At 46.9% G+C, this 8,943-nt stretch overlaps 1 protein-coding gene and 1 pseudogene across 1 annotated transcript in view; both read left to right on the top strand.

Moving 5' to 3' along the window:
• The window catches only part of CNBP (CCHC-type zinc finger nucleic acid binding protein), a 363,505-nt gene that overhangs the window by 123,171 nt on the left and 231,391 nt on the right, over nucleotides 1-8,943 (top strand). The gene's annotated exons all lie outside the window — the stretch shown is intronic.
• LOC144233836 (26S proteasome regulatory subunit 4 pseudogene) lies at nucleotides 753-1,999 on the top strand (annotated as a pseudogene).

The following is an 8,943-nucleotide window of genomic DNA, read 5'->3' as shown; positions in this document are numbered from 1 at the left end:
ACGTGGGGGGCATCGCGCGGCAGCGCCGGCTCCAGGGTTACGGCAAATCACAACCCGCAGCGGCGCCTTCGGTCCAGGCCCAGCCAACATGGCCGCTGCCCGGGGTCCCGGGGCCTTGGCCTGCGGGGGGCGGCGTGGCCTCTGCCGGCGCCGGGGGGCTCCCCCTCCTTCCCCAGGGCGCCGCCGGGCCCGGGAATCCCCGACTCCGCGCTCCGCTGTGTCTGGAATCCGAATGGTAGTGAAACCCTGTCCTCCCCGTCGGTGGGTTCGGGAACCGGGTTTCCCGTCCGTCCCGCGAGTGTTTTCACTCTCCCTCCGTCTGCAGCGACGGGCAGGGGTGCGCGTCCGACCCGCGCCCCGCGCCCCTCCCCTCCCCTGCGTGCACCCCTCCCCAGCTCGCCTCGCCTTGCCTCCCACGTTCCGTGGCCCCTCGTGCGGGTCGTCGGGTGGGTCCGCAGCTCCGTCTCCCAGTTGTGCAGCGTGGGTGGCGGCGGATCTGCTCCAGGGCCGAGACAAGCGGAGAGACTCCGCACTGGCTGTTTTTAAAAATGTTAATTTATTTCGGATGGAGGGAGAGGAAGTGGGCAAGTGGGGGAGGGGCGGAGAGAGGGGGACAGGGGATCCCAAGCAGGGTCTGAGCTGTCGGCGCAGAGCCGGACGCGGGGCTCAAACTCCCGAACTGTGAGGTCACGACCTGGGCCAGCGTCGGACGCTTCACCGACTGAGCCTCCCAGGCGCCTCAATAAATAAAAATGTTTTTAAAAAGGAAGAATCAGGAACGAATGCAGCCTTTGGGAGAAAAGCAAGAGGAGGAAAGCTCAAAGCGGATGACCTGAGGGGGACCCCAACGTTGGTAGAGCCTTGGAAGAGGTCATTGATGATCAAAGACGTGCCGTTGTGTCTACATCTCTGGGCTCAGGATATGAAATCAGCGTTCTGTCGTTTGTGGAACACAGTCTGCTGGAGCCCAGCTGCCTGGTTCTGCTCAAGCACCACGTATGGCGGGCGTGGCTCTCCTGGTCACAGCAGTGGAGGTGGCGATTCCTCCAGGAGACCCATGCTGTTACTGGGAGGCTGGACACCCAAATCCAGGAAATTAAGGTATTTGTAAGTTTCCTCTTGCTCATCCTGAATATTATCTTTGAAAATGGGTGTGAAGCCCCCGAGAGAGTCATTTAAAAAAATTTTTTTAATCTTTATTTATTTTTGAGAGACAGAGAAACTGAGTACAAGTGGGGAAGAACAGAGAGAGAGGGAGACACAGAATCCATAGCAGGCTCCAGACTCTGCTCTCCAGAGCCCAACACGGGGCTCGAACTCAGGAACTGCAAGATCATGACTTGAGCCAAAGTCGGATGCTTAACCGACCGAGCCACCCAGGTGCCGCTATTCTTTATGGTTCACCTGGCACAGGTAAAGCCTTACTAGCCAGAGCACTAGCAAACCACACCTTACCAGCCACTTTCTTGAGAGTGGCTGGCTCTGAATTGTCTAGAAGCCCCTAGGTGATGGGCCCAAACTCGTACAAGAATTGTTTCCAGTTGCAGAGGAGCATGCACCATCCATCATTTGTACTGATGAAATTGATGCTCTTAGGACAAAAACAGTATTACTCAACTTCTGGTGGTGGGAGAGGAAGTCCGCAAGCGTTATCGGAACTATGGGACCAGTTGGATGGATATGATTCAAGGGGAGACATGCGAATTACCATGGCCACAAGCCTAGTAGGAAATGTGGATCCAGCAGTTATCAGATAGGGCCGCGTTAACAGGGAGAGCCAGTTCCCTCTGACCAATGAAAGGGCTAAGAAGTAGGATTCATGAGAGCAGGATGAGGCAGACTGCTGCGACCCCTCGACGACTTGCTCACAGCTAACGATGGCCTCCTTGGTGGTGACATTAAGGCAATCTGCACGGGAAGTAATCTGATGACCTTGAGACATCATAGAACGGAAGTAACAAATGAAGACTTCAAAAAGCATCTAAAAATGCCTTTATGAAAAACAAGAAGGCCCCTTTGAATGCTCCATCTTTAATGAACCACAGTTCCCTTCAAAGAAATGGTTAAGAGTATTCCAGGGACTCAGTGGGTTGAGCGTCTGACTTCAGCTCAGGTCATGGTCTCGTGGCTTGTGGGTTTGGGCCCCATGTCGGGCTCTGTGCTGACAGCTCAGAGCCCGGAGCCTGCTTCCAATTCTGTGTGTGNGTCCATGCCTTGTTCCTCTCTCTCTCTCTCTTTCATAGACGTGAAAAATGTTTTCAAAAACAAAAAGGAGTATTCCAGCCCCTCAGAGAGAGATGATTGGGGAAGTGCCCCAAAGGAATACATATTCCAGTTTATCTTTCTTAGCAAAACATCTATGTATCTTTAAAAAAGTTTTTTATTCAAGTATAATTAATATACAGTGATGTTAGTTTCAGGAGTACGATATAGTGATTCAAAAATTCTATACATTATAGGGCGCCTGGGTGGCTCAGTCAGTTGTGCGTCCGACCAGCTCAGGTCATGATCTCACAGTTGGTGGGTTCTAGGCCCGCGTTGGGCTCTGTGCTGACAGCTAATTTGGGGCCTGGAGCTGCTTCAGATTCTGTGTCTCTCTCTCTCTGACCCTCCCCTGCTCACGCTGTCTCTCTTTCTGTCAGAAATTTAAAAAAAAAAAATTTTTTTTTAAGTGATCTCATGGTTTCTGAGTTCAAGCCCTGCATCAGGCTTGCTGCTGTCAGCGCAGAGCCTGCTTTGGATCCTCTGTTCCCCTCTCTCTTTGCCCTGCCCCGCTCGCACTTTCTCTCTCAAAAATAAAGGTTAAAAAAATTCTATACATGACTCAGTGCTCCTCACCTGTTTTAACAGGTTGGGGCACCGGGGTGGCTTAGTCAGTTGAGCATCCGACTTCAGCTCAGGTCATGATCTCGCACTCCCTGGGTTCGAGCCCTGCATCGGGCTCTGTGCTGACAGCTGGGAGCCTGGAGCCTGCTTAGAATTCTGCGTCTCCCTCTCTTTCTCTGCGCCTCCCCCACTCACACTCTGTCTCTCTCAGAAATAAATAAACATCGGAGCTCCTGGGTGGCTCAGTTGGTTAACCATCCGACTTCGGCTCAGGTTTGTGAATTCGAGCCCCACATCAGGCTCTGTGCTGACAGCTCAGAGCCTGGAGTCTCCTTCAGATTCTGTGTCTCCCTCTCTCTCTGTCCCTCCCAGGCTCATGCTCTGTCTCTCTGTCTCTCGATAATGAATAAAAATGTTTTTAAAATTTTTTAAAAAAAGAAGTAAATAAACATTAAAAAAAAACAACACAGGTTGACAGGACAATAAGAAGAACGAATGGCAATTAGATGTTTGCCCTGCCAAACACGTAGGTCTTTCAAATGAAAATTTATCTCTGATGATAGCGCTCTTTCTGGGCCAGGCCCCCTATCTAAATTCTTTTAGGTGATGAGGGAGAACTGTGGTGCAGGCAGTTGGGTATTTAAGAGGAGGCATTTCTATGGAAACAAAAGAAAAACAATGATCAGTCATTGGGGCCGATTATCATCCCCGGTTCTGAGTTCTGAAGGCGGTGAGTCAGGACGATTTCTAGATGCGTTGCTCAAAATGTCTTCAGACGGAGGCAGTGTGACAGACTTCTCTGGTTTGGAGGTCGCACGTGCCTGGCGGTCTTTCCGAGGCCCCACGCGCAGCACGCAGGAAGGTGGTGCCTACGTGAGCGATCCTGGGGATTTCTCTGAAGTTTATATCAAGTTGTCTGACTTTAGCTTGCATGGCTTTAGAAAAAGGGCAGTTTTAGCTCTCCAGGATTCCAGTGTCCGAAGGGTAGGAGAAATGCGGGAAACATTAGTTTGTGGAGAGTTGTAGCCAAATATTGGAGAAAACTAGAAAACATTAGGATCTAGTCCAGTTTACAGGTAGAAAACAAAATCTCGAAGACAGTTAACAGCAGTGGAATTTGGTATCCACAAAGGTGTATTAATGAGACATAATTTTCCTCTCTACAGTCACCCCTGTTTGTATCAAAGATAATCCCGGCCAGACCAACTCATCTGCAAATCAAGTCCAGTGCCAGTCAGCTTGGCCTGATTGTTTATATAAGTGCATTGAGAATAGTGATTGATCAGATAGGCTCTTTGAATCTACTTTGCTGGAACTTTTCACGAGGAACCTCAGATTGGGGGCGCCTGTGTGGCTCAGTCAGTTAAGTGACTTGTGTTTCAGCTCAGCTCATGATCTCACAGCTCTGTAATATTGAACGCTCTGCCGGGCTCCATGCCGATGGTGTGGAGCCTGCTTGGGATTCTCTCTCTCCCTGTCTCTCTGCCCCTCTCCAGCTCATGTGCACTCTCTCTCTCAAAATTAATAAATAAACTTAAAAGAATAAAAATTAAAAAAGGAATATCATACTGAGTTTCTAAAATCTTTTTTTTTTTTTTTAATTTATTTCTAGAGAGAGAGAGACACAGCGTGAGGAGGGGAGGGTCAGAGAGAGAGGGAGTCACAGACTGAAACAGGCTCCAGGCTCTGAGCTGGCAGTCAGCACAGAGCCCGACGCGGGGCTCGAACCAATGAACCTCGAGATCATGACCTAAGCGAAAGTCGGACGCTTAACCGACTAAGCCACCCAGGCGCCCCCTAAAATCTTTTTTTTTAATACTTTATTTATTTTTGAGAGAGAGAGAGACAGCGTGAGCAGGGGAGGGTCAGAGCGAGAGGGAGACACAGAATCTGAGACAGGCTACAGGCTCTGAGCTAACTGTCAGCCTAGAGCCAGACACAGGGCTCAAACCCACGAGTTCCAAGATCATGACCTGAGCCGAAGTCAGACGCTCAACCGACTGAGCCACCCAGGTGCCCTTGAGTTTCTAAAATCTTGAGGTTGGGTGCCTTGGTGGCTCAGTTAAATGTCGGACTTTGGCTCAGATCATGATCTCACAGTTTGTGAGTTTGAGCCCCATGTTGGGCTCTGTGCTGACAGCCCAAAACCTGGAGCTGCCTCAGATCCTGTGTTTCCCTCTCTCCCTTCCCTTCCCCGACTCACGCTCAGTCACTCTCTGTCTCTTTCTCTCTCAAAAATAAATATTAAAAAAAGAAATTTGGAATTCTTAGCCCTTAGAAATCTTAATTTTTAGTGAAAACTAAGAGTAAGCAACAGTGAATTGTATTATATTAGCATTCTTTTGTTTGGCGAATTTATGAGTATATTTCAAAAATTTCATCAAAAGAAACATATGCTTCTTTTAATGTTTATTTATTTATTTATTTTCTTAAATGTTTTCTGTATTTTTTTTTGAGAGAGAGACAGAGTGTGAGTAGGGGAGGGGCAGAGAGAGAGGGAGATGCAGAATCCGAAGCAAGAGCCAGGCTCCGAGCTGTCAGCACAGAGCCCAATGCGGGGCTCGAACCCACGAACCATGAGATCATGACCTGAGCTGAAGGTGGATGCCCAACCTACTGAGCCACCCAGGTGCCCCTTATTTATTTATTTTTGGGAGGGGGGGGTAGGGTGGGGGAGGGGCAGAGAATCCCAAGCCGACTCCGTAATGTCAGCGCAGAGCCCAGAATGGGTCTGAAAACCACAAATCATGAGATCATGACCTGAAAAACCAAGAGTCTGCACTCAACCGACTGAGCCACCCATGTGCCCCTAGAAAAACATATGCTTTTTCACAGTATAATCTCAACATGATGCAGACATGTTTGCCAAAGACCCAAATATCTCTAGCTCCTCTCTAGTACTATTTTAAAAACTCAGCTGAGGGGCACCTGGGTGGCTCTGTCGCTCAAGCATCCAACTTCGGCTCAGGTCATGATCTCACGGTTCGTGGGTTCGAGCCCCGCGTCAAGCTCTGTGCTGACAGCTCAGAGCCTGGAGCCTGCTGCGGATTCTGTGTCTCCCTCTCTCGCTGCCCCTCCCCCTCGTATGCTCTGTCTCTCTCGGTCTCTCAAAAATAAATAAATGTAAAAAAATTTTTCACAAACTCTGCTGAATACAATTTAAACGTCTAATTGGCAAAATTCGTGAGTAGAGCAGCATCCAAGGATACGTACAAAATGGATGGCTTTTATAGGCAGGAGAGACAATTAACAAATATTTGATATTTTCTTATTTGAAAATGATCTAGATAGGTAATGACTATACATCATTTAGTTTAACATAGCAAAACCTCTGAAGTTTTAAGTTACCAACAAGATTTGGGAGAACTATTTAAATAGACATGCCATAAAACACAAATATTGTTGGAAAGTTTATGTATGCATATTTATCTTATACCTATGTAATTCACTTGTTCTTAACAATTATGTTTAGATTAGTTAGGAAGGTCTCACAAGATATTAAACAGCTAGTCATCATCGTCAGTTATCTGTCTTGCTGAGAAGTTCTGTAACGGAGATGACATGAGCTTATTTGAGTTTTGGTAAACCTAGGTAGAATAGGAGTCATATTTTATGCTGATAGCTGTGAAGATAGGCCTATTTAGATGAAACCAACAAACCTAAACTGGCTTTAAGACTATAAATATTTTCCCAGGAGTCCCTGGGTGGCTCCGTTGTTCAAGCGACCAGATCTGGATTTGGGCCCAGGTCACGAGCTCACAATTTTGTGGCATCAAGCCCTGTGTCAGGCTCCACGCTGACAGTGCAGAGCCTGCTGGGAAGTCTCCTCCTCTCCCTCTCTCTGCCCCTCCCCCACTTGCACATGTACTCTCTTTCTCAGAATAAATAAACAAATATTGTAAACCAATCAAGCAAGCAAGCATTTGGGTTACTCTCTGTTATAGTTCTGAGAACTATAAGCATTTAGTTTTCTGGAAGCCAACTAAATAAAGTTCTTTTACAGATTAATTTTGGCGATACCATTCACGGAGATAAAATGCTGCAAATCTACAGTATAGATACGTAGACACATATAAAAATACAGACGGGGCACCTGGGTGGTTCAGTCAGTTGAGTAACAAGACTCTTCGTTGTGGCTCAGGTCATGATCCCAGGTTCATGGGATTGAGCCCCGCATAGGGCTCATGCTGAGTGTGGAGCCTGCTTACAATTCTCTCTCTCCCTCTGCTCTTCTCCCCTGCACATACATTCTCTCTCTCTCTCTCTCAAATTAAATTAAATTACAGACAAATACAGAGAACTTATAGTTTCACTTTAAAATTGTAGCCATGAAAGAGGTATGATAATGCAAAATTCACTAGCTATAAAATAACAACTGAAATAAGCTTTAAGTGTGTCTGCTCAGAAGGTTAAAGCCTTTTAGAAGACATTTAAGATTTGTATTCTTTCTAAAAAAATTTTTTTAATGTTTATTTTTGAGAGAGAGAGAGTGTGAGCAGGGGAGGGGCAGACAGAGAAAGAGAGAGAGGGAGACAGAGAATCTGAAGCAGCTCCAGGCTCTGAGCTGTCAGCACAGAGCCCGACTCGGGGCTGGAACCCACGAACCGGGAGATCCTGACCTGATCTGAAGTTGGATGCTTGGCAGACTGAGCCACCCAGGCGCCCCAGGATTTGTATTTGTTCTTGACAAGTAATCTTAATGCAAGTTCTTTCAAGAACTTTGGCTTCCAAAGGTCAGAATTTTTGCTGTACTTGGGTTTCAGAGGTGGTAAGAGGAATAGGTAGAGTTTGGAATGCCTTTCGAGCTGTATTTCTTGCTTTGCAAAGATTTGTAAGATAAGGACAGTCCTTTTCAGTTCCTCAAAGAATTGGTTTATAGCCTGGATGGTAAAGGACTGACACACCCATACATCTATATTATAATGTTTTTTTAAGTTTTATTTATTTATTATTTCTTTTGAGAGAGAGAGAGACAGAGAGCACGTGCACGAGCCAGGGAGAGGCAGAGAGAGAGAGAGAGAGAGAGAGAGAGAGAATCCCAAGTAGACTCCACACTGTCGGTGCAGAGCCTGATGTGAGGATTGATCTCACGAACCACGAGATCATGACCTGAGCCAAAGTCAAGAGTCAGATGCCAGGGCGCCTGGGCGGCTCAATCGGTTAAGTGTCTGACTTCGGCTCAAGTCATGATCTTCTGGTTCCGGGGTTCAGGCCCTATGTTGGGCTCTGTGCTGACAGGTCGGAGCCTGGAACCTGCTTTGGATTCTGTGTCTCCCTCTCTCTCTGCCCCTTCCCCACTTGTGTGCTCTCTCTCTCTCAAAAATAAATAAACATTAAAACAATTTTTTTTTAATTCATGAGTCAGATGCTTCACTAACTGAGCCACCCAGGCACCCCTAGAATGTTTTTCCCTCCACTCTGGGTACATAATTTTATTCTAGCTTAGGAGAGGCCTAAAAAAAAATTCCTCCTTTTACGTACAGCCATGCCTCATTTTATTGTGCTTCACTTTATTATGCTTTGCAGCTACTGCGGTGTTTACAGATCGAAGATTCATGGCAATTGTGCCTTGAGAAAGCCTATCGGCTCCATTTGCCCACTTCATGTCTCTGTGTTACACTTTGGCGATTCTCAAAATACGTCACACTGTCGCATTGTATTTGCTCATGGTGCTCTGTGATCAATAATCTATGGTGTCACTGGTGGAATTGTTTAGGGGACCCCACAAAGCTGAGTGTTATTTGTGTTCTGACTGTCCCACCAACCAGCCATACCCCCCGCCCCCCATCTCTCCCTCTTGTCTGACCTCCTTATTCCCTGAGGCACAATAAAACTGAAATTAGGTCAATTCATAAACCTATAATGGCCCCTAAGTGTTCAAGTGAAAGAGTCACATGTCTCTCATTGTGAATCTATCAAAAGCTAGTAATGATGAAGCTTAATGATTAAGGCATGTTGAAAGCCACGCTAGAGGCTGGAAGCTAGGCCTCTTATGCTAAGGTTAGCCAAGCTGTGAATGCAAAAGAAACGTCTGGAAGGAAATTAAAAGTGCTTCCCCAGCAAATCTATGAATATAAGAAAGCAAAACATCCTTATTTTGATATGGAGAAGGTTTTA

The sequence above is a fragment of the Crocuta crocuta genome, unplaced genomic scaffold (genome assembly GCF_008692635.1).
Source record: "Crocuta crocuta isolate KB4526 unplaced genomic scaffold, BGI_CrCroc_1.0 scaffold296, whole genome shotgun sequence".
NCBI classification, from domain to species: Eukaryota; Metazoa; Chordata; class Mammalia; order Carnivora; family Hyaenidae; genus Crocuta; species Crocuta crocuta.
This window is presented reverse-complemented; position numbering and strand designations above follow the sequence as displayed.